We start from the raw sequence: 25,555 nt of genomic DNA, 5'->3' as shown, positions 1-25,555 counted from the left end.
CTAGCAGCCATGCAGTCAGATGAAGGGACTGCAGGTCCGGGTGGTGTAGCCTGCCGAAGTCCTGCGTGATCAGGTCCGGGCAGAGTGGCAGAGAAATCGGGTCTGACAGAGACAGGCCGAGCAGCATGGTGTACCAATGCTGCCTCGGCCAAGCCGGAGCGATCAGGATAAGGCGGGCTTTGTCCCTGCGCATTTTGATCAGAACTCGGTGGACGAGAGGAAACGGTGGGAAAGCATAACAGAAGTGGCCCATGCACGGAATGAGGAACGCGTCCGACAGGGAGCCCGGAGAGCGACCTTGCAGGGAGCAGAACACCTGGCATTTCCTGTTCTCCCTGGAGGCAAAGAGGTTTATTTGGGGAAAGCCCCACCTCCGGAAAACTGAATGGAGAATGTCCAGACGAATGGACCATTCATGTACCAGGAAGGACCTGCTCAGATGATCTGCGAGCGTGTTCCGGACTCCTGGGAGGAAGGAGGCTACTAGGTCTATGGAATGGACTATACAGAAGTCCCACAGTAGGATCGCTTCCTGACACAAAGGGGGAAGACCGCGTCCCTCCCTGTTTGTTTATATAATACATGGCTGTTGTGTTGTCCGTGAAGACTGCAACACAACGGCCCTGCAGCTGGCGCTCTTCAACAGCTGGGATTTATTGAAGCGGACCTCAACTCTTGAGGCAACAGCCTTCCTATGAATGAAACTATTTCTAACTCTAACCAATTTGATCTCTACAGCACAAAACAGCCCGCAAGTGTCTGCCAGAACTTGCCTACAAATTCTAGCTCACCTTGCCTCCACAACCTTCATCTTCCGGTATGCAATATTACCTATGCGGTGTCTAAAAGCCTGGCTCTGAACAAATTATGTCCCACACAAGCACAGTATAATCAGGTGCCTCACCATGCCAGAGACAAACAAAGATTCTCTTTTGTGGTGGACCAACCCTGCAGGGGGGTGCCTATCCTACAGTAACCACCGTCGATCACTATCTCCACGAATGCTTCGCTCCTAGCATGGGGAGCACATCTGCAACCACACTCTCTATAAAGGGCTGATGGTCCACGACTGAGTCCCATCTTCATATAAACCAATTAGAACTGAGCGTTTCGAAACACTTGTTCCCACACTGCTAATCAGAGACAAGGTGGTACAAATTCTCAAGGACAATGTAGCTTGTATGTTCTACACTGGTGCATCAAGCACAACATCCATATTATGGCTTCATACCTACCTGGTTGCCTGAATACCACGGCGGATACCCTAAGCAGGAAATTTTATCAGGACCACAATTGGAAACTGACCACACCAGTATTCCTAGATATTTTCCAAACATGGGGGTTTCCAACAATAGTTCTATTTGCAACTGCACAAAACACCAAATGACCTCAGTTGTCCTCCAGAGCAGGACTCAGTCCATACTCTCTGGCAACGCCTTCCTCATCAAATGGAATGCTCTCCTATTATATGCCTTCCCTCCCACCCCCCTCCTAGCCCGTGTGCTTCACAAGATCAAATAAGACAGATCTAGAGTGATCCTAATATCTGTTTTTTTCCAAATGTAGTCAGAAAAAATTAGCGATCATTTCTGCCTTTTCTGCATTATTAATAATTTCATTTCCACCTTGTAATAGACAAATACCATTGTGAGGTTTCTTTTTGTTCCTACTATACTTCAAAAAATTCTTATTTGTCCTTTATTTTGCTGGCCATAGATTTCTCCTTGTGTCCCATTGTTTCCCTTATGTTTCCTTATTTATTACAATTCCTAGCTTCTAATTTATACTACTTACTATCAACTTCCCCTTTCATCCATTTGTTATATTTTATTTTTTTAATAGCTGCCTTCTCTTCCCCTCTAAACCAGGTTGTTGTTTTTTAAGTAATACGGCCTTCTTCCTCATTTGTGTGCTTGTGGCTTTTTGGGCATCTACTGAAGTGTTCTTAAACAACTCCTAACTATCATTCACATTTTTCTGATTCAATTCTTCCTCCCAGCTCACTTGGCTCATAATTGTTTTCAGCTTTGTGAAACTGGCCCTTTTAAAGTACCGAGTATTGATATCACTGGTCTGAACTCTATTCTGTTTGCACATTATAAATGTGATAAGTCATGATCACTTGTGCCTAAGCTACCATTCATTTTTAGTTCTGCACTCAGTTCCTCTTTAGCTGTCAAGACAAGGTCTAATATAGAATCGTCCTGTGTGGGATGCAACACATCATGAGTTAGGAAATTCTCATCTATAATATTTAGAAATTCCAGGATGTTGTAGTACTGGCAGTAGGAGACTGTGAAGCTCCCAAGAGTGATGCAGGAGAGTGAGTACCAACTTCAGGGCAGACTTTTAAAAAACGGAGCACAAAATGCAAATTGGTTGTAAGTTCTGAACTTGGGTTTCTCCAACCAGCCTCCAAGTGCCACCACATGCAAACGCCTCAGGCACTTCAATAGCCTTAACAAGGAGTCACAGACAGTCCCCTGGGGTTCTCGAGTCTGTCTGGCCACCCACATGAGCATCTCTTGATGATAGAGGGCCCCCTTACACCAATAATCATAGCAATATTCATCTTGAAGGACTTGTCACTTACCCCATGTCAATCGCAGTTGAGTTCTCGCACCAAGGAGAGGGCTTGTAGCCAACCCTATAACAAAGTATATAAAGATGTATTTAATAGGGAAAGGAAATTGGAGTGTTATTTGCAAGGTTAAAGCAGGAAACACAGATCCATGAAGGAGTTACAGTCATAAGTTTCAAAAGCTAATATAGGTGTCTATCATCAGCAAGCTCTGAGAGTCCTTTAGGGCTAACCCAGCATCTGGGGACCTCTTGGTTATGCCTGAAAACACCTTGTCCCCACCAGTGTCTAAGCAGCTTAGAATACCTAGTTCCTTTTGTCTGGGGTTTTTATCCCCCACCTGCCATGTGCTCTGAGCTGCAAACTCTGCTGATGGAAGGAGTCCACTTGAATGACTCATTGTTATGGGGAGGAGAGCCAAACACCAATAAGAGTCTTTAAGTCCTTGTGTTGATAACTCCTCAATGCAGATATTGGGAGTTTCCAGTTGTAAAATCCACCCATAGCCCATATGGTATTGATGGGTCTCCTCTTCCTGGAGGGCTATAACAATTTCTGTAGAAAAGCAGCTCTTCACACTAATTAATGTTGCTCTCTCGTATAATGATTCAGACAGTCACAGAGGCTCACAATACACCTGCTCCAATATCCACATTATAATATGGAACACAGCTATTACAAATAAGATTAATTTATGCAGCAACTCACAAACCTTCAGCAGAGTCCAAACACTAAACACTTATAATCCTAATACCTAGTTTATCAATATTAACCCACAAGTGAGACAGATAGAGTCCAACTCTGTCTATCAATGTCCAGTGGAGACATGGGGACCTTGGCATGAGCTGGTACCTGGCCTGTCAGTGTCACAGAGACCTCACTCACGTTGAAATCTCCCATGATCACACAGCTTTCCCCCTACACATTATAGATAGCTACATAAGCAGGCGGTCACCCTGGTCCATAGTGTGTCCATAGAAGACACCAGCTAATACTCCAGCTTGTGCTTTATCTGTGAGGAAATTGGTCCATACGCATTCAGTATCATTTTCTTCTGAGTTATCAGTGACTCAGAAACAGGTAATTCCATTTTTACATAGAGTGCACCTCCACTCCCCCTTTTTCCCACTCTGTCCTTCCTAAATAGGTTATAATTGTTAAATATAACAGTCCAGTCACGGATATCATCTGTCCAGATTTCAGTAATACCACCTGAAACAGAATGTTAAACTGTATTATAAAAACAACAAGGAGTCCGGTTGCACCTTAAAGACTAACAGATTTATTTGGGCATAAGCTTTCGTGGGTAAAAAACCTCACTTCTTCAGATGCATGTATTATGTAATTCAGCCACTAGGTGGTGCTGTGTGTAATATGCCTTAAGTGTACAACAGCCCTGGACATCAGCCGGGTATTCCTCAGAAAGAACAATCAACAGAGCAAACCCTGCAGATGACAGATGCAGAACAAAAGGAGACTCTCAGATTCCAGACCGACCACAGCCAATCATTTCAACTAATGGACAGCAAGATGACCAAATTGTTATGCGCTCGGGTCATGTAATTAACAAAGCAGGATGATTCAGAGACACTTAACACACTGATGCCTACTGAACTTTAAAGACAGTGGTAGGAATGTAGAACTTAACAGGGGAGATGTAATAGAATGTTAGACTGTATTACACTGTTCAGCCAGTAGGTGGTGCTGAGAGTGACATACCTTAAGCTCGCATGGCCCATTCCTGTCAGTTATTAAAGGATCTTATAGTGAAGACAGCTGGGAAGGATGCTCGGTAGCCAATCCATAGCTGGTACAGAAGCTTGATCGGCGAGTAGCAGCCCTCCAGTCTACTGTGTATAAGGTGTACAAGACACCAGGTGGATGAAATGTATGTTCATAAAAGTGATTCTAATTCCTCTTGTTTCTTACCCATTTCCCTAGTATTGGTATATAGGCAGTTAAATTTCTTTTTTTCATATCCTTTGGTTCCTTCATCAATTTTGGTCTCATCATCTTGATTTTGTGCTAAATGAGTACTTATATCTTCTATCTTTTTACCCTCTCTTTTTGTTATTAGTTTAAGTCTCTTCTGACCACTCTAGCCAGCCTGTCCCAGAGAAGATTGGTCCTCTTTTTACATTTAGAAATGCATATGTGATTAACTAGAGCATTTAATGTTATACACGAGAACTTAGTTGTACTTATACTGTGAAGGTATTTCATTTCAGTTACAAACGCAGTGTAAATGGTGTCCTGGACATGTCTGAAATGCCAGAGGATTCCCCCCCAGAATAATCAATTTCAAGGCCAGAAGGGAATATGATCATCCAGTCCGACCTGCTGCATAACACAGACCATAGAATCTCAGCCAGTGATTCCTGCATCGAGCCCATCACTTCTGGCTGAGCAAGGGCAGATATTTTAGAAAGAGACATCCATTCTTGATTTTAAAGTGATCAAGAATCCACACACACAATCCCCAGGTAAGTTGTTCCAATGGTGACTCACCCTCAGTTTATAACGTGCAACTCATTTCTAGTTTGAATTCTTGTCTCTCTTCAGCTTCCAGCCATTGGCTCTCTTTCTCCTCTGACTGCTAAAGAGTCCTCTACTGTCGGAAATCTTCTCCCCATGTAGGAATTTATAGACCGGGGTAGGCAACTTATGGCACATGTGCCAAAGGCAGCCTGCAAGCTGATTTTCAGTAGCACTTACACTGCTCAGGTCCTGGCCACCAGTCTGGGGGACTCTGCATTTTAATTTAATTTTAAATTAGGCTTCTTAAACATTTTAAAAACCTTATTTACTTTACAAACAAACAATAGTTTAGTTTATATATTAGAGACGTATAGAAAGAGATCTTCTGAAAACGTTAAAATGTATTACTGGCACACGAAACCTTAAATTAGAGTGAATAAATGAAGACTTGGCACACCGCTTCTGAAAGGTTGCCAACCCGTTATAGACCATGGTCAGGTCATCTCTTAGTCTTCTCATCTCTTAGTCTTCTCTTGGATAAACTAAATAGTTTCCTTAGTCTCTCTCAGTAAAGCAGGGTTCTCAGGCCTCAAATGATGCTTGCGGTTCTCTATGTCCCTGGTTGTCCCCCTCCACCCCATAGTCTTTGCTTTCTTATTTTATGCTGGTCCCTGATTGCACGTGCTGGATCATGGTTACCCATTAACATTGCATGAGAACATCAACCTATAGCTGGCTCACTGGACAGCATGGCAGCTGTGGTTTACCAGGATGTATCAGCCCCATCCAACAGCATGTTGTCTACGGTCTGCCAGTAAGGTTGGGCAGCAGTCACATGGTAAATGGTGCTCAGTCTAGCTTTTATGGCCAAATATATTTAGCTCCACAAATCAGATGTTCTCCAGTTTTTCCAATGTAAACTTTGCATTGATTTGATGGGAACTTGAACTTTGGACTTAACTAGGCAGGTAAATTTTAATCTCTGCCTTAATCTAGCATTGTCTGTAGTTCCATGCTCTTCCTAGTAGGGCAGAAATCTCAGCCTTGCAGAGATTTTCAAACAAGGGTGAATGTAATCAATTCTCACATGTCATGGTTGCTGGCTTGGGACCACTGAAATGCTGGACCTGGAAAGAGCTGATAGAGGAAAAGTGGTAGGAGTATAAGTGCCCAAGACACAAATCCACAGCCCTATACACTTTCCTACTGTTGTAACAACCAGGCAAGGAACTAACTTCAACAAGACTTTATTTTTAAAGTGGAAACCTCTTTACCAAGCTGCTGCTGCACCCTCTGTAACTCTCACTCAGCCTCAACTTCTCCCTGCTCCTTCCTGTTTCCTGTCCTTTCAGACTCCCAACAGCCAGTGCTCCCAGTTCTAATAATTACAAGCAACATCTGAACACCACATTCCCTCTTCTCTTAAGAAACTCTCCCAATTAAAATAAACGTTGTTCTAACCACAGGAACAAATGGAAACAAGACACTATACTATTGGCAGAAATATTACACTGAAAACATTGTAGATACTACATAACATAGCCTCTAGTCCAGACAGGTGGTCATCTGGGTCTGACAGGCCGTCTCTCAAGCCCCGGTTCCAGTGCAATGTCTTCTTGTGTTGATACTACGGTGAAGTCATCCAATGCAGACTAGGTGTTGGCATAATCTCTTGGTGCATAGGCAGGTGCAAGATAAGAAGCATTCCATACCCACCCATCAGAAAGTCGATAGGTGTAAGGTCTCTTCTTCTCTATGATTTTAAGAGGAGCTGTGAATTTATGGTCCCCTTTGTGTAAAATTCCAGGTTTTCATATTCTAATAAAAGAACCACACTCAAACTTTGGTTAGCACCCTGCCACTTGTCTGTGAAAGCCTTACACTTTGCTTGGTTCTGTTAAACTGTTTTTCTCACATCATCCTCGGTTGGGGCCTCAGGTCATGCCTTTAACAATCCAGCAATGTTCAGTTTAGTATTCATCTGTTTCCCAGGCAGTAACTCTGTGGGTGATCTTTGTGTTGTGGCGTGTCATGTTGTATGCTTGCAAGAAATCAGTAGTGAAGGTTATCCACAATCGCCCTTCCAGTTGAGCTGTTTGCAAACTCTTTCAAACTTCTGTTAAACCGTTCGATTTTCCCATTGGCTATGTCAAATGTTCCTATCTGCTAGAAAAAGTTTCAAACTCCAGGGAAGTAAATTGACTACCATTATCTGAAACCAGTTCTTTCGGGTTACTTTCCCTGCTAAAAACTGAAGAGAGGAACTTAATTACTGTAGCAGACAAGATTTGCGATGTAAACGCTACCTCAGGCCATTTACTGAAATAGTCTATTAAAGTGATGGCATAACAACAGTCAGTTGAAGCAATATCAAAGGGTCCTACAATGTCAATCGCCACTTTTTCCCATGCAGATTCAAGAAGAGGAACAGGCTGTAATGGAGGGGTACATGTCACTGCTGTTTTATCATTCATTTGGCAAGTGACACAGGATTTTATGAGTGCTTCAGTTTGAGAGTCCATCGCTGGCCACCAATACAGATCCCATAGTCGTCATTTTGTTCTGACAATTCCTTGATGAGTATTGGGTGCTAGGTGTATGAGTTTTGACTGTAATTCTTCTGGCACAAGTAGCCAGTGTGTACCTTGTAGCACACAGCCATCGAGCAAAGAAAGTTCATCCCGAACTCTAAAATAAGGCAGCAAAAGTGGGTCAAGGTTTTTAGGGTTACTGGGCCACCTCTTTGTCAGAAATTCCCATTGTTTTTGTTGAATTGGACATGCTGAACAAGCAGCTTGAAATTGTTCTTTTGTAACTGCAGTAAAAATGCTTGTAATAAGCACAACTACTACATCCTCATCCTCCGGTGGACCATCTGGTGAAGGCAAAGGCAGGTGAGAAAGGCAGCTACCACACTTTAATATCCAGGCTTATATTCCAGTTCATAATTGAAAGATGCAGACCATCTAGCAATATGATATCCTGCTCTTCCCAGTCCTTTTGTGGTGAGCAATGTCATCCAAGGGCTGTGGTCTGTGTGCAGCTTGAACGTGCGGCCCCACAGGTAAGTTCTCCATTTTTCAGTAGCACAGACACAAGCAAGTGCTTCTTTTTCAACTGTAGAATATTTTCTCTCAGCATTACTCAGCGTCCTTGAAGCAAATGCCACAGTCCTCTCTGTGTTGTCCTCATAAAGTTGTGTGAGGACAGCCCCAAGTCCATAACCCGAAGCCTCAGTAGTTACAATTGTAGACAATGCGGGACTGAATAGTCCAAGTTCTGGACTATATACAATCAAGTCTTTCACCGTTTTGAAACTAACTTGTGCATCCATTGTCCACACTAAGGTTGAACTTCTCCACAGTAATTCTCGTAACGGTTCAATGACAGAAGCATAATTAGGAATGAATTTTGCATACCAGGAGGTAAGACCCAAGAAGGAACATAAGGTTTGCAAATCTGTTGGAGGAGCAGCATTTGAAATTGCCAGGATATGATCTGGATCAGGTTTTAGTCCAGCCTGTGAAATTGTATGCCCCAGAAAGGAGAGTTCAGTTTGTCTAAATTTGCATTTGGACCTATTGAGCTTGAGGCCTGTTTTGGTGATGCAGTTTAGTACAGACTACAGGTTATTGTCATGCTCCTCAGTAACATTTCCAAACACGATAATATCCAAATAGCACTGAACTCCATGTTGATTCTTCAGAATGAATTACATCATTTTTTGGAAGGCACTAGGGGCTGATGCGAGACCGTATGGACACGTTCAAAATGAAATAGTCCTTCATGTGTAATAAATGCTGTGAGGTCTCTGCTATCTTCATGCAACATAACCTGGTGGTATGCGCTCTGCAAATCAAAAGTAGAAAACATCTTTGCTCCACGGACTTCTGCAAATACTACTTCTAGTGAGGAAGAAGATGGCTGTCAATCACAATAGATTTATTTGGCTCCCTTAAGTCCATACAAAGGCGAATGCCTCCACACTTCTTCTGTGTCACCACTATAGGTGAAACCCATTCCAAGGAGTTAATCTCTTCAATAATGTCCTTTTGAACAAGTTTTCTAAGTTCCTCTGAAACAGCTTCCCTGACTGAAAATGGTAAGCGCCGTAATTTCTGTCATACAGGCTTCACGTTATTCTGCATTTTAACTTTATTCAGAAAACCATAAGCACAGCCAAGTTTCTCTTCAACCTGGTGTTGGGTTCCAACCAAAACTGATGTGTGTACCGCAAGAGGGCTTTGCTGAGGAAGATCAATTCGTCCATTAACTACCTTGAGATTTAAAGCAGCCAATAAATCCCTGCCAAGGATAGGAGTGCCTTTGTGGACAATGTAGAACTCTGGAGTTACACAGGCAATCACCAAAAGTAACTATTGGTGGCAGGCAGCCATGTACTGGAATAAGGTTTTCCAAATAGCACAGCAACTGAAGTTTGGGTTCGATAAGAGGCACATCTTTAAAGTAATGCAAATAGATGGAATCAGGTAGTATAGATACGGCTGAGCCAGTGTCCAGCATTTAGCTGAATAGAGTGTGATTTGCCTGTGGGTATGGTGGAAACATTTACAGTGCACTTTATCTGTTCTGGAATATGTGCAGTAGTGATTTTGTCCACACTCAGCCCAGTAACAGCTGGTATTGTAACTGCATGCACCTGTTGATTGAACTGGCTACTGTGGCATACTTTAGCAAAACGCCCAATCTTTTGTAGTGATTGCACTGAGCTACTTTTGCCGGACATCCTGTGTAGCTTGCAAGGTGTTGTGGGGATCCACAGCGAAAGCATGCTTTTACTGTATTTTGAATTTGCGGTTTCAGTGGCTTTTCATTAGTTTTCCTCTTGCAATTGTTTGTCTGCAGTGATAGTGAACTTTTCTGCAAAGGAGTCACAGTCTGGACTGTGTCTCCTGTATCCCTGCTCATTATTTTGGCTTCAGCTGTAGCTGACTCAATCTGAGTAGCAATGGTTATTGCTTTTTCTAGTGTAAGTTGTGGCTCTAGAAGTAAGCGTTCTTACACGCAGCCTGGTTTTTTTCTCAATGAGCTGGTCTCTAATCATCTCATCTGCCATATTCCCAAAGTCACAAGTTACAATCAGACTCCTCAAGGAAGCAATATACTGCAATATACTCCCCTGATTTCTGCTCACGCTGGCGAAATCTGTAGCGATTAGCTACTACATTCACTTTTGGCACAAAAAAGTTCTTTAATGCAGTGAGTTCAGTCTCATATTTATCATCTGCAGGGCTGGCTCTAGGTTTTTTGCCGCCCCAAGCAAAAAAAATTTGGTTGCCCTCCATCCCAGCCCTGGGCTCCCCCCCGCACCCGCCTGCTGCCCCAGCCCTGGGCTCTCCCCCCTCCACCCCACCCCCTGCCACCCCAGTGCTGGGCTTCCCCCTTTTCCCCCCACCAGTGCCCTCCCCCCACCCTGCTGCCGGCCCAGCCCTGGGCTCTCCCCATCCCCCACCTGCACCCTCCTTCCGCTGCAGCCCTGGGTCACTGGTAACTCGCTCCCAGGGCAGGTCATTCAGCAGGAATTTTGGATGTGCACAGAACACAGACAGGATTGGTTCCCATATGGTTACAGAGCTGCAGTAAAGTGGAACAATTTTCAGCTTGTGTGATTGGAGGATATCTGGATGCATATTGTAAGACTGTCCTCCATAAATGAGGAAAAGTTGAGGTGCCTTTATTATTCTTTTGTTCCACTCTTTCTTTCTATGGGGAATTTGCCAATGCAATATCACTGTCTTCCTTTTAAACAAACAAACAAAAGGCAATGGCTGTTGAAACTAGCAATTCCAGTCCTAATAACCACTGGGAAGCATTTCTTGCTCAATTTTATCCTACTTTTTCTATAGCAAGTTACAGTGGATCAGTATATTTGATTTGGGAGAAATGAAGTAACAGCTGCCCAAACCGAGCTTGAGCACTCCTGAATTTTGAGGTGTTCAAATCTGGAAGGCAGGTGCTGGGTGTAGGGGTGGGGGGGCGGCTGTGGGCTCTGCGGGGGAGCACGGCAGCATGTATGCAGCAGCGTGTCTGGAGCTGCATGGAGCCAGACACACCAGTCTGAGTGGGCACGGTAAGGGGGTTGGAGAAGGGGTAGAAGGTTCGGGGGGGCAGTCAAGGGACAGAGAGCGGGGGGGTTAGATGGGTCAGAGGTTCAGGGGGGCAGTCAGAGGACAGGCAGCAGTTGGATAGGCATGGGAGTCTCAGCAGTTTGTCAGGTAGGGGGTGGGGTGCTGGGGGGAAGTTGGGGAGGGGTCTCAAGAGGGAGCAGTTGGGGACAAGGAGAATGGAGGCTTAGATAGGAGGTGGAGTCCTAAGGGGCAGTTAGGGGCAGTGGTCCCAGGAGGGGGCAGCTGAGGACAAGGACCAGTGGTGCTTAGATAGGGGGTGGGGTCCTGGGGGGCAGTTAGGGGCAGGGGTCCCAGGAGGGGGCAGTTGAGGACAAGGACCAGCAGTGCTTAGATATGGGGTGGTGTCCTGGGGGGGCAGTTAGGGGCAGTGGTCCCAGGAGGGGGCAGCTGAGGACAAGGACCAGTGGTGCTTAGATATGGGGTGGGGTCCTGGGGGGGCAGTTAGGGGCAGGGGTCCCAGGAGGAGGCAATCAGGGGACAAGGACCAGTGGCGCTTAGATAGGGGGTGGGGTCCTGGGGGGCAGTTAGGGGCAGGGGTCCTGGGAGGGGGTGATCAGGGGACAGGGAGCAGGGGGAGCTGGATGGTTTGGGGTTTCTGTGGGGGGCAGTCGGAGGAAGTGGATGGTGGCGGGTGGGCTTCCCTCCCCCTGGAGTGTCCTGTGTTTTTAATGTTACAATATGGTCCCTACCACGCTCCACTCACAGTGCTGCCACAGGAGGTCCCCCTCCTTCCTTTCCAGTTGGTAGTGGCCAAAGGAATGCTGGGAAATGTAGTTCTTTCCCTGCTCCAGGGCTGGCACTGTAGGCAAGGAGCTAACCAAGGAACTACAGCTCCCAGAGCCCCTTGTTGGTTCTCAACTCCCATGCCACCTCTGCAAATGGGCTGCCCCAAACAGGTGCTTGCTTTGCTGGTGCCTAGAGCCGCCCCTGATCATCTGCAGGGGCACGGTGTAAAATATACGCTGCCCTTCTGCTCCAAGGCAGAATGTGCTTTCTTCAGAAATCTCTATAGCACTGATTGCAAGCAGATATGGATCCAGGCAGTAAAAGCAATTGGAGGCTCACCTGGGCTTTGCAGAAAGGGTGCAGGTAGGTTCAGAGGCAGAAGATCTATCCTCGTCGCCAAAGTGTTGTATCAACCAGCAAGGTACTAACAAACTTCAACAGGACTTTATTTTTAAAGTGGAAACCTCTTTACCAAGCTGCTGCTGCACCCTCTGTAACTCTCTCTGCCTCCTCAACACCCCCCCCCTCCTTCCTGTTTCCTGTCCTTTCAGGGACTCTACAGCCAGTGCTCCCAGTTCTAATAATTACAAGCAACATCTAAACACCACACCTACGTGCAGCAGGTTAGGTTTGTTTTCACATCTGAGTGGTTTACAACAATGAAAAGGGGAAAAAATTGCTCTGAAATCCCCTCTGTGCTAGTCCTACACTTAACCCAATCTGAGTCAGAGATCAAGCATTCTTCCTTCCACTCTTTTCTGAAACTTTTGGCTGTCTGATCAGATGGACTGAAGCGCTCGTCTCTTTAGCTGTAGGGTGGGTTCCAGAGAGTCGCAGCTCAAAACGCTGCTCAGTGGGAGCGATAGTTACTAACAGTGACTTGCTGGGCTGCAAGAATTTAGGGCAAAAGAACCTGCCAGTTTCCCATGGATTTTCAGCCAATTTTCATCAGTGGGGCAGGGAAGGAGGCTGGCCCAGTGACTAGGGTGCTAGCTTCTGCTAAGAGACTGTAACAGGGCAAGACTCACCGCTGCAGCGCCTCCTGCTGCTCATCCAGGGAATTAGTGTTTTCAGCTCTGGAGCGCCCTCTGCAGGCCAGTGTCCCGCTTGCTGCTGGGCCTGAGTCCCTCCTGGACCCCGGTGCCCCTTTCAGGCTGGGGTGCTGCCCCCTGGCAGTACTCCCCCACAGATCTGGGTCTCCCCTCCCCAGGGAACCCCCATCCTCTATCCTCACCTTGCCTCAATCTATGGCCACTGCCAGTCATCACCTAGCCCCCGTTCCCTGGGGCAGACTGCAGTGTGAGTGCCACTCGTCACTGGTGTCATAAACAGATAGTTAAGGGTTAATGTCTCTCTTACCTGTAAAGGGTTAAGAAGCTCAGTAAACCTGGCTGACACCAGAGGACCAATAGGGGGACAAGAAACTTTCAAATCTTGGTGAAGGGAAGTCTTTGTTTGTGCTTTTTGTTTGTTCGTTGTTCGCTCTTGGGACTAAGAGGGACCAGATGTACATCCAGGCTCTCCAAATCTTTCTGAATCAGTCTCTCATGTTTCAAAATTGTAAGTAATTAGCCAGGCAAGGCGTGTTAGTCTTATTTTTGTTTCCTCAACTTGTAAATGTTTCTTTTTGCTGGAAGGATTTTACCTCTGTTTGCTGTAACTTTGAACCTAAGGCTAGAGGAGGTTTCCTCTGGGCTATATGAATCTGAGTACCCTGTAAAGCTTTTTCCATCCTGATTTACAGAGATGATTTTTATCTTTCTTTCTTAAGAATCTGATTGATTTTTCCTTGTTTTAAGATCCAAGGGGATTGGGTCTGAACTCACCAGGGATTGGTGGGGGGAAAAGGAAGGGGGATGGTTAATTCCTCCTTGTTTTAAGATCCAAGGGGTTTGAATCTGTGTTCACCAGGGAAGTGGTGAAGCCTCTCAAGGCAATCCAGGGAGGGAAAAGTTTTGGGGGGACAGAACATGCCCCAGACACTGAAATTCTGGGTGGTGGCAGTGATACCAGATCTAAGCTAGTAATTAAGCTTAGAAGGGTCCATGCAGGTTCCCCACATCTGTACCCTAAAGTTCAGAGGGGGAAAAAAACCTTGACAACTGGAAAGGGGGGTTTTGGACCTGCTGCCTCTGCCTGCCCTTGGGCTGCCCTCTGCAACCCCAGTACCGTCTTTGGCCTTTAAGAGGGTCTGTAGCCTGGGGGTTTCTAGGCCAGAGCTCCCCAGCTCCTTGGGCCTTCCCCCAGCCCTGCCCCACAGTACCTTTTTCTGGCCTTTAACAAGGCCTGCAGCCTGTGGGGTTTCTAGGCCGGAGGTCTCCAGCTCCTCTGGCCTTCCCCCAGCCCTGCTTCAGTCTTGGTACCCTCTCAGCTTCCAGGCAGCCAGGCCTTTCCCTCTCTATCACTAGAGAAAGATTCTCCAAGCTGCTGCCTCACAGCCCTTTTATAGGGCCAGCTGTGGCCTGATTGGGGAGTGGCCCCAACTGTGGGTGTTTCCCCAATCAACCTAGCTTTTCCTTCCCTGCCACAGCCCTTTCCCCAGGCTGTTTTAAGCCTTTTAAGGCAGGAGCAGGTGACCACCCCGCTACAGAGACACTTGGATTTCCTGGGTGACTCCAGGTGAAGTTCTCCCCACCTGGGATGTGGGGCTAATGGTGTTTCCTGCCACACAGAGCTCCTGTGAAGGTAAATTCATTAACGATTGTGAAGAGAGCCATAGAAGTACAACAGACAGTTCTTTGGTTTGAAAAGTGAGGCTGTCAGATGGCCCTGTCATATTGTGTCCTGTGTGTACAGGGTCCTGCATTTGCTGATTTTCCTCACCAGCACTTTTTACCAAAGCCATCCTAGCTCTGAGGAGCAGAGCGGGTTCTGTTCTGCTTGCCCAACAGCAACAGAACTGTGAACTAAGTGCCTCAGGCACTGACTTTGTGCTTTTAACTGAACCCTTATGTCTGGAGTGTGAAGAATCATGACACAGGCACATCTTAGAGTAGAACTGCACTTCAAGGTGAATCTCCTGTGGGTCTCTTAGCCCTGTGCCTTTAAGCTCCTTACGGCACACCTCCCTCTCTTCCCAGCAAACATCCCTCAGCTAGTGTAACTGAGCAGGCAGTGCGTGAGGGGAGCTTATGGGGAGGCACCGGAGCTGGATGAAAGGGCTTTTCTAGGGGAAAACACCTCAGTGGAAAGAAGCAGAGCAAAGCAGGTGAGTTATTGCAACTTCCTAAAAGTCATTCTTCTTTTCCCTGCAGGTTAGCCTCATTGCATAGCAGGAGCCGAGCTGGTGATTCCTGAACGAGTTCTCACTAACCCCGCCTGTTTCTTACTGCACTATTTTCTGAGCTGCACACACTCTGCACATTCAGTAGGGAAAAGTACATTCAGACTATTTTTCAAGTGACCCCCAGCAGAAGTCTGCAGTAGTTATTGGAGGGATTGGATGGTTGGAAGGCTCCTTCACTCCTTGACTCGTTCTCCACAAAGCTAGCTACTTTTTTGCTCTCTGAGTTGAGTGATTCAAGATTAAGAACAGCGCCTCTGCCTGAACAGGGCACCAAGAGCAGCTCCTCTCTAGAGAATAAATCCATATGCCTGGAGAAAGCCTGGCTGTTTGATTGGAGTTGGGGAACCAGATATTAGTTGCTGAAGTTCTTGGATATTAATAGATTGTTTTTATTTTGTTTTATATTTTATTTTAAAATGTTTTAATGTGTTACATGTCAATAACTTAGTACTAAGGTGCCAGTATTTTCAAGTCACTTAAGGATAAGTAATTTTCCTTAACAGTGGAACATAGAGCTGTTCACTTACTGCAGTGGTTCTCAAACTTTTGTTCTGGTGATTTCTTTCAAATAGCAAGCCTCTGAGTGTGACCTCCTTATAAATTAAAAAGATCTTTTTATATATTTACCACCATTATAAATGCTGGAGGCAAATCAGGGTTTAGGGTGGAGGCTGACAGCTCGCAACCCCCCAGGTAATAACCTTGCGACCCTATGAGGAGTCCCAACCTCCAGTTTGAGAACCCCTGACTTACTAGATGAGAAGAGTTGGTTTCTGTGTCTTACACTGATCCCTGTTCAGCACTAAACTGTAACTGGGAGGAGGGTACACTTCTGGTTTTAATGGGATCCTTCGCTTGCATCTTAGCAATGCTGGGGAGATTTGCAAAGGCACATATGGCATTTTAATGCCGGTTGACGATCCAGGGAAATAAGGCATCTCATTGCCAAGCTCCCCCGCTATGGATCTTTCCAAAGCATTTCATGTTTGGTGATAAGCCGGCAGGTGGTGTCACTTTCCACCATTTCCCCATCCAGACTGCCAAGAAAGGAGGCTTAGTTTCTTTGGAAAATGCTGTTTCTCAGCCCTCTTTGGAATGCCTTGGGTAGGAAAGGACGGCAGTAGTAGTAGCGCTGGAAGCCACAAAACAAGGTTTACAACACTTCACAGGTACACAGAAATATGAGCATTCAAATTCAGAGAAAATACCATTTTTATTGGAAATAAAAATACAGTGTTAAGAGCAGTCAATATAGATAAGGGGGAAACCAATAAATGTATTAAATATGTTCAACGTGCACACGTGGGATAAACGCGGGATTGTAAAGCATGTTGATATTAGTATGGTACTGGTATGATGTGGGTACTGGATAGTATGAGCATTGGATGGAGTATAGTCAATAACTAACTGGGGAGTAAAACAGCCAAGTACTGTGCATAGCTTTTGTATTTACAGCTAGTACGTGAGTCAGTACATGAGCTGCTTTGTTGGGGTGAGGGTGCAGAGCCAGTCAGCAGAAGAGGATTGGCTGAGAGTTAGAATCCTCTGTATTTTTAAGCATTCCCCGGAATCTCTTGACTTTGAGCCAGTCTTGCCCTGTGTGTGAATGGCCCTGCCTCAGAACGGCATCATCCTCAAGGCCAGCGTCACATCATTTCTTTGTGAAGAGCTGAGCTGGGTTAGTACGCTCTGGGGTGGGTTTGACTGGACAGTTCAAAGGTTGGTCCCAGCAGTAAGTTCTCAGGGGCTGAGTCCAAACCTTTCTCTGGGCTCTGAGATGGACATTATGCAATATCAAAATATCTGGGGCCTGATCCAACAATCATAGATGTCAACGATTAAAGCTCCCATTGATTCAACTGATACTGATTCCAATCACCTGATTTAAGTCCTATTTTGGGTCCAGTTCGTGAAGTGAAGTCACCTGTCATGCATCCGACGAAGTGGGTATTCACCCACCAAAGCTCATGCTCCAATACGTCTGTTAGTCTATAAGGTCCCACAGGACTCTTTGCTGCTTTTACAGATCCAGACTAACACGGCTACCCCTCTGATACTGTGTTCTAGGTAGCTCTATCCTTGTGGGGGCACTCATTGCAAAGGACACTTGCCAGCCTATACAGGATTTCTGTGCTAATAAACATCTAGGGATAAACTTGAAAACAAGTTGAGCCCACGTGAAGGTGGAGTGTAAATAATGCTGCTAATTTGTATGTCAGTCAATTCTCTTGTTTATCCACAAGATGGAGAACTCCGGTTAAGCCCTTAATTTTCCAGGATGAAATCCTGGCTGCACTGATATCCCTGACAGAACTTCCACTGATGTCAATGGAGTCAGAATTTCCTCCTCGTTCTTGGCATTAGGACAAACATCCTGAGCAGAGGGGGAAAGGGGCTGTGACCAAAAGGAGACACATGTGGGCTTGGAAGTTATTAAAGCAAATGAGCTATTTTCAACACTAAGGAGTTTAGGTCATGGGCTGGAAAGCAGAGGCTTAAATCGTGGTTCTATTTTGAAAAGTTACTAGGTAAAAATGGCATTGTCTTACTCTCCAGATGTGTTCCCTGTGTGTATTCAGTGTTCTGGCTCTTTATTATGTATGTAGCCCTCTGGAGCCACACAGTAATGGGACCGGGAGCTGGAGTATAGTCTAACTCTCTCATACTCAACAGAATTTTTACGTAAATACTAATGGAAGGTGCCTATTCAGAGGTGTGACTGATCTCAGAACCATTGTTACTGGTGACAATATGAGAGCCAGAGACAAACCGAGCTTGATTCTCAGATCCCAGGCTGAGGTTGTGGGGCTGGCAGGTAGGGGAACAAATCTTTTTACTTGTAAACTGAGCAAAGGTTGGAGATTGAGAGGGACAGTAAACAAGGAGACCTCCAAGGCCATTTTTAGAGTCACGCATCAGTCACTTTTCTTAAGGGAAAAGGATTTGTCAGAATATACCTGCAATATGCATGCTTGGGATTGACCCAACGTGGCTGTGGATCATGAACAAAGCACTTATTCTAAAGAGCCAGGAACTGTTAACTCCACACAGCACATGGGGGTTATTAGTAGATTGCTCACTATGGCAGCTACTGAGCTGTTCATGTTTAGGAATTCATTTTTTTAATCAGTAAAAAAGACCACCCAGCATAGGATTCAAAGACCCTGCAAGCCCTGTTTAATCAGCCTAGCTGTCTGTACAGTTCAGAGGGGATCCCCGCAGCCTTTGAGAAGTTGTACAATCCCATCAGCTTTAGTGGAGCCTGTGGACCCAGTGAGGGACGAGAAAACCTAAAACTCGAGTGCACAGAATTTGGAGCCAGCAGAATGATTCATGAAATACGGAGTTAGCTGCCACATGTAGCACAGGCTATGTTAGCCCAGAATTGAGTGACTTTTTATCAGTTAATCTGTGTACTGGCCTTTTGCCCTTCCTCCCTGAGAGATGGTCTGTCCTGTGCAACCAGATTCCAAAGAAAAGGAATAGGTGCAGACAAGCGTGAGAGTTTGTGAGCCCTGGCTCAATCTGGCCTGTAGCGTGTCTTGTATTCATGTAGATGGAATATGTGGGTCAAAGATGTTGACTAACCCAGCCACTGTCCTACATCAAACAGTTTTACGCAAGGTCGGGGTTGGGTACCCAGAGACCTCAGCCTGCTCAGTGCCATGGTGCAAACACCATTGTTTTTTAACCGTTTATTACAGATACGGAAAAGAACAGAAAACAGTTAGAACATTTGAAATGTAAAGCTTTCATTGTCACAGCACCTCCTTTCCCTTTCCCTCTAGCTGGAGAGAGTCTTTAGAAGGCTCCCCATGTTTGACAGTCTCGTAGATGGTATCGCAGATGGTGCTAACGGTCCTTTGGGGGAAAAGAGAGGAAGTTAATGGAGATGGGCTGGAGCTAGTGGTGAAGTCCGATCCCATTTCCTAGCAGACAAAATCAGACAGACCCACATAAGGGGGGAGAGACAAGACCAGCACAGATCGAAAATGCAGCTTCAGTCTCTGATGCCCACTTGCCACCTCCCTTCTGGAAAAACACAGGCCCAGCCCATGTTGTGATCAGCTAGTCCAAGACCTTGCAAACTTGTACCAACATTGGGCTTTGAGTTGCCTCTCTCGTCACAGGCTTACAGCAGTGTTGTAAAATATGCAGCCTGGGCTGGCCAAGCCAGACTCTTGTTAGACCGAGGCCAAAGGAGAGGGCTAGGAAAGAGAAGAAATAAGTTAGGAAAGGGAAAGGCTGAACTGAGGTGCAAGGAGACAAAGTCTCACATCCCAGGGGCTGGTTGGGATTCTTCTGGAGCTGGTGATGTCATCAGGCTCCCTGTCTCTGGCCCAGTTTGGTCAGCACAGCATTCAGAATTAGGAGGAAGAAGGTCCAGAGTCCCAGGAGATGGTGAGGGTGGCAGCCATGGGGGTGAAGCTCTCTCTGATACCTAATTGTTCTCCCCAAAGTCTCCTTTTAAGGACCTCAGCTGGGAATGATGGGTGGGATAGCCATTCCCTCATTGTTTTGTCCACCAATTAGGCTTAATTTTTGACATACCAATTTTTGTTTATTAATTTTTAGTCCTCAGTTCCTTTTGTTTACCAGGCATGATCTTAACACAGTCCTTAAGTTCTACCAGGAGGCCTTTTTGTTTGGACAAATTCAGTTTTTCTGTCTCCCTTTCATGCGTTTTCTCATCAATATTAATTACTCTAGGTTATTGGGACATCCTGTGAACTTTCACTTACTTTCTACAGCTGAACTCACAGTTAGGGTAAATGTGTAGGCCCAATTATTACAGCACACTTCATGTATTCCAGACCTGGACTCCACACCAGCTCTGCTGATGCACCTCAGTCCTGATCTGCAGAACTTCTGTGTGTTCCAGGCCTGGTTTTTGAGCATGCACACACATACACAACTCTGCTGATGCATGCTGTGTATTCCAGCCCTACTATTCTGTTGTGCCAAAATGCGATAGTTTGTGATGTGATGAACGGGGACAGGGATGTGAGCACTAAACTCGTTGTTAGGATTCAAAGCTAGCTCTCCAAAGTGGCAGGCTTGTTCACTATCTCATTATGCCACCTGTTCTCTGAGATCAGTGCTATAGGTTATAAAGTGTCTGCAAAATCTTCAGTCTGTGCTTGGTCCATCAGCAACTTCTATGACAGGTTGCTGATGTATGATGCCTTGACACCAGAAATTCCTGGCCACAGAGAGTGAAAGCACAAGGTGGGGCACTGTCTTCAGTTGAGACATTTGGCTTCAACCATCACCACTGGCCATTTCCACCCATGGCTGCATACTCTCCTTCTGAGTTCCTCCAGCTCTTCTGGATCAACCTCTGCTTTCTGCTGCCCCACCAAAGACTTATACCCCATTACCATGGGTTTCAGGACAGGTATGCTTTATCCTTCTGCCTTCTGCAGTTTCAGAAGGTTAATAAACACAAATTGAATTGTATTTTTATTTTCCATTTTTAACCCTTCTTCTTCCCTCCCATATGTTGGCGGGCTTTCCCTTCACCCTCTCCCTTGGTTTTTGTCATGCAGACAGAAAGCAGAAGACCAGAAGTTCCAAATACAGGCAATTCAATGTTCATTGGGGTGAGTTCCAAGCAAGCATCTCCAGAGCTCTACACGCCAGCGGGTTCTGTTTCTCAGTGCTTCGTTCCCAGCTCTGATGCCACAGAGCCTTGCCTGTGTCTTTATTCCCCTCCCACCTCCTCCTTCTTAGCAGGCCCAAATGCACCTGCAATGCACACCTACAGTCCCACCCCTTTTGTACCCCATGGGAGGGGTAAGGAGTGAGGTGCTACAGTCAGGAATGGGCATTTCTTTGGTCTTTCAGTGTTTAATACCTTCCCTCCCACCCTTTACCCCTCCTGACTGGCTGCTTGACTTTGCCTTGAGATAAGGGTTGAGGCAACCTTAAAGTGTGCACCAATAACACTTTCACTGCTCTTATCTGTTCCCGTTATACTAACAAATCCAGCTGACTAGGAAGCAACATCACAGTCTTTGTCCTTTATTTACACATATTAGTATAACAAAGAAGTATCAAAAGTCAAACCCAAAATTCTATCCCAGGCTAACAAACGGACCCATATACTAACACTACACAGCTTCACCTCGTGCCAAATCCATGCAGCAATTCTCTGGGTTGTCCTGTTGCACACCCGCCAGAGAGTGAGATTTAATCCAGGCTGAAGTTAACATGACTGGATCTGTTGCGCTTGATAGGCCTACAAGGTGTACCCCTCTTGTGAACTCAAATGTAAAATGTATGTGAAAGTTCATATGATGTTACAATAACCATGAAAAATAGGTCAATTTTGAGTACAAGATGAATATTGTAACAAGTGCAAAAAACAGCCAACCAAGGAAGCTGCATTAGTCTAAAACAAAAAGGTCCCACTGATATAATCCAAGGACTGTTGAAATTAGGCTTGGTAAAAACAGAACATGTTGAACCAAAAGTTAAAAGACCAAAACTGGTGTGATGGATATTAGGGCTGACTGGTGGACAAAATAACAAGGGAGATGAACTGTGACGGGTGCTTTTCCTTTTTTGAGCTCCTAAAAGAGAGATTCTGAAAAATAAAGGTCAGTTCAGTTCATCTGTCTCTCATCTTCTATCCACCTGGCATCCCAATTCAGCCCTGAGCTGCCACACTACAGTTCATCTCTGCTCATCTCACCTCAGTCCCTGGAAAAATCATGGGGCAGGTCCTTAAGGAATCCATTTTGAACTACTTGGAGGAGAGGAAGCTGATCAAGAACAGTCAACATGGATTCACCAAGCGCAAGTCATGCCTGACCAACCTGATTGCCTTCTATGATGAGATAACTGGCTCTGTGGATATGGGAAAAGCAGTGGATGTGATATACCTTGACTTTAGCAAAGATTTTAATATAGTCTCTCACAGTATTCTTGCCAGCAAGTTAAAGAAGTATGGATTGGATGAATGGACTTTAACGTGTATAGAAACCTGGCTAGATCATCAGGCTCAATGGGTCATGATCAACAGCTCGATGTCTAGTTGGCAGTCAATATCAAGCAGAGTGCCCCAGGGGTCGGTCCTGGGGCCAGTTTTGTTCAACATCTTCATTAGTGATCTGGATGATGGGATGGATTGCACCCTCAGCAAGTTCGCGGATGACACTAAGCTGAGGGTGGAGAGGTAGATACTCTGGAGGGTAGGGACGGGGTCCAGAGTGACCTAGACAAATTGGAGGATTGGGCCAAAAGAAATCTGATGAGGTTCAACAAGGACAAGTGCAGAATCCTGCATTTAGGATGGAAAACTCCCATGCACCGGTACAGGCTGGGGACCAATTGACTAAGCGGCAGTTCTGCAGAAAAGGACCTGGGGGTTATAGTGGATGAGAAGCTGGATACGAGTCAGTGTGCCCTTGTTGCCAAGAAGGCTAACGGCATATTGGGCTGCATTAATAGGAGCATTGCCAGCAGATCGAGGGAAGTGATTATTCCCCTCTATTTGGCAATGGTGAAGCCACACCTAGAGTACTGCGTCCAGTTTTGGGCGCCCCACTACAAGAAGGATGTAAACAAATTGGAGAGAGCCCAGAGGACAGCAACAAAAATGGTTAAGGGACTGGGGCATGTGACTTATGGGGACACAATGTGGGAACTGGGCTTATTTAGTCTACAGAAGAGAAGAGTGAGGGGGTATTTGATAGCAGCCTTCAACTACCTGAAGGGGGGTACCAAGGAGGATGGAGCTAGGCTGTTCTCAGTGGTGGCAGATGACAGAACAAGGAGCAATGGTCTCAAGTTGTAGTGGGGGAGGCCTAGGTTTGATATTAGGAAAAACTATTTCACTAGGAGGGTGGTGAAGCACTGGAATGGGTTATCTAGGAGGTGATGGAATCTCCTTCCTTAGAGGTTTTTAAGGCCCAGCTTGACAAAGCCCTGGCTGGGATGATTTAGTTGGGGTTGGTCCTGCTTTGAGCAGGGAATTGGAATAGATGACCTCCTGAGGTCTCTTCCAACTCTAATCATCTTCTTCTATCTTGATTCTTTGAAAGGACTTTCTTCTGAGAGGAAGGCCAGCTGGCCTGAATGTTGTTCAAACAACTTTGTTTTCACCTGTGGAAGTCATCACATTATCATGACAACCAGTCCTCAGCCCATCAGCAGGGATGCCTAATTGCCAGCACAGCAGCACATAAGATCCTGTGTTGTTATTACTTCTCTTGTTGTATTTTCTGCCCTTTCTTTCCTTCTGCCTTCTCTCTCAGCTTTTCAAGGAATCCTGAAGATAACTATGCTGTATTCATCCAAGCCTGCCTTGTCTCAGAAGTAAAGATCTGATCAGATGAAGTCCCTGACTAGACCATAAACCAGAAGGTGTGATTAACTTCCCAGCCAAAACATCCACTTGTAACTAACCAGAGGTCCAGTGTTCCAAAAACATTAACCAAAGCCAGATTTCACCCATCTTTTCTACCCTCTCTCCTCCACCAGTCTGTCTGTTTTTTAAGAGCAGCATAAATAGATACCTTGTATGCATCAGGACTGAGTAAAATTAACCCTTCCTTTTCATCAAAGAAAGGTTATTCTGAAAATATGAGACTGATATTTTGCCTTCAGAAGGAGAAAGGCTTTAAAGGTTACTAATAGACTCTCAGACTTTAAGGCCAGAAGGGACAATCGTTGTCTTCTAGTCCAACCTCCTGCACATTGGAGGCCACAGAACCTCACCCACCCACTCCTATAATAGACCCCTAGTGTCTGGTTGTGTTACTGAAGTCCTCAAATCATAGTTTAAAGACTTCAAGTTACAGAGAATCTACCATTTACACTAATTTAAACCAGCAAGTGCTGCAGAGGAAGACTAAAAAACCCCAGGGTCTCTGCCGATCTGAACCGGGTAAAAATTCCTTAACCACCACAAATATGGTGATCAGTTAGACCCTGACCATGTGGGAAAGACCCACCAACCAGACACCAGAGAAAGAATTCTCTGTAGTAACTCAGAGCCCATCCCCTCTAGTGTTCCCTTTTTGGCCATTGGGGATATTTGCTGCTAGCAGTCACAGGTGGGTTACATGCCATTGTAGGCAGTCTCATTAGACCATCCCCTTCATAAACTCAGTCTTGAAGCCAGTTAGGTTTTTTTTCCTTGCGCTACTCCCTTGGAAGGCTGTTCACGAACTTCGCTCCTCTGATGGTTAAAAACCTTCATCTAATTTCAAGTCTAACTTGTTGATGGCCAGTCTGTATCCATTTGTTCTTGTGTCCACATTGGCACTTAAATAACTCCTCTCCTTCCCTGGTATTTATCCCTCTGATGTATTGATAGAGAGCAATCACCTGTCCCCTCAGCCTTTGGTTAGGCTAAATAAGCCAAGCTCCTTGAGTCTCATCTGATAAGAAGGGTTTTCCATTCTTCTGATCATCCTAGTAGCCTTTCCCTGCACCTGTTCCAGTTTGAATCTATCTTCCTTAAACATGGGCCATCAGAATTGCACACCATATTCCAGATGAGGTCTCTCCAGTGCCTTGTATTATGGTACTAAAACTACTGGAAATACCTGATCTGATGCATCGTAAGACTGCATTAGCCTTTTTTATGTCCATATCACATTGAGGGGCTCTTCGTCATCCTGTGGTCGAACAATACACCCAGGTCTTTCTCCTCCTCTGTTACATCCAACTGGTACATCCCCAGTTTATCGCAAGAATTCTTGTTGTTAGACCCTAATTGCATTTTTCACTATTAAATTTAATCACATTTCTATTACTCCAATTTTCAAGGTCATCCAGATCTTCTTGTATGACATTCCGATCCTCCACTGTATAGGCAATACCCCCAACTTTGTGTCATCTGCAAATTTTATTTAGCACACTCCCACTTTTTATGCCAAAGTCATTAATAAAAATGTTAAATAAAATTGGTCCCAATCCCTGAGGAACTCCACTAGTAACCTCCCTCCAGCATGAGAGTTCATCTTTCAGTATGACCCCTTTAGCCAGTTTTCCTTTTAATCAGTTCCGTATCCACCTTTCAATCGTCATATTAACCCCCACTTCTACTATTTAACTAATAATTTTCCATGTGGAACTCTGTTACTTGCCTTACTGGAATCCATGTAAATTAGTTCTAATGCATTTCCTTTGTCTAAAAAAATCAGTTATCTTCTCAAAGAAAGAGATCAAGTTGGTCTGGCACAAACTACCTTTTGAAAATCCATGTTGCATTTTAACATAAGAACAGCAATACTGGGTCATCTAGCCCTGTTTTCCGAGATATTTCAAAGTGAATGAACAGAACAGGTAATCATCAAGTGATCCATCCCCTGTCGCCCATTC

General features: G+C 45.3%; 2 protein-coding genes across 2 annotated transcripts in view; both read left to right on the top strand.

Annotated features, from left to right (window-relative positions):
- SPPL2B (signal peptide peptidase like 2B) overlaps positions 1–15,208 on the top strand; it is a 175,053-nt gene extending 159,845 nt beyond the window's left edge. The window contains exon 17 of the transcript XR_007771331.1: positions 15,189–15,208. The gene's annotated coding sequence lies outside the window, so the exon portion shown is untranslated. The remainder of the gene's footprint in view (positions 1–15,188) is intronic.
- TMPRSS9 (transmembrane serine protease 9) overlaps positions 15,067–25,555 on the top strand; it is a 117,273-nt gene continuing 106,784 nt past the window's right edge. Inside the window, exon 1 of the mRNA XM_050933698.1 lies at positions 15,067–15,142. The gene's annotated coding sequence lies outside the window, so the exon portion shown is untranslated. The remainder of the gene's footprint in view (positions 15,143–25,555) is intronic.

This window comes from Gopherus flavomarginatus, chromosome 24 (assembly GCF_025201925.1).
Source record: "Gopherus flavomarginatus isolate rGopFla2 chromosome 24, rGopFla2.mat.asm, whole genome shotgun sequence".
Classification (NCBI taxonomy): Eukaryota; Metazoa; Chordata; order Testudines; family Testudinidae; genus Gopherus; species Gopherus flavomarginatus.
This window is presented reverse-complemented; position numbering and strand designations above follow the sequence as displayed.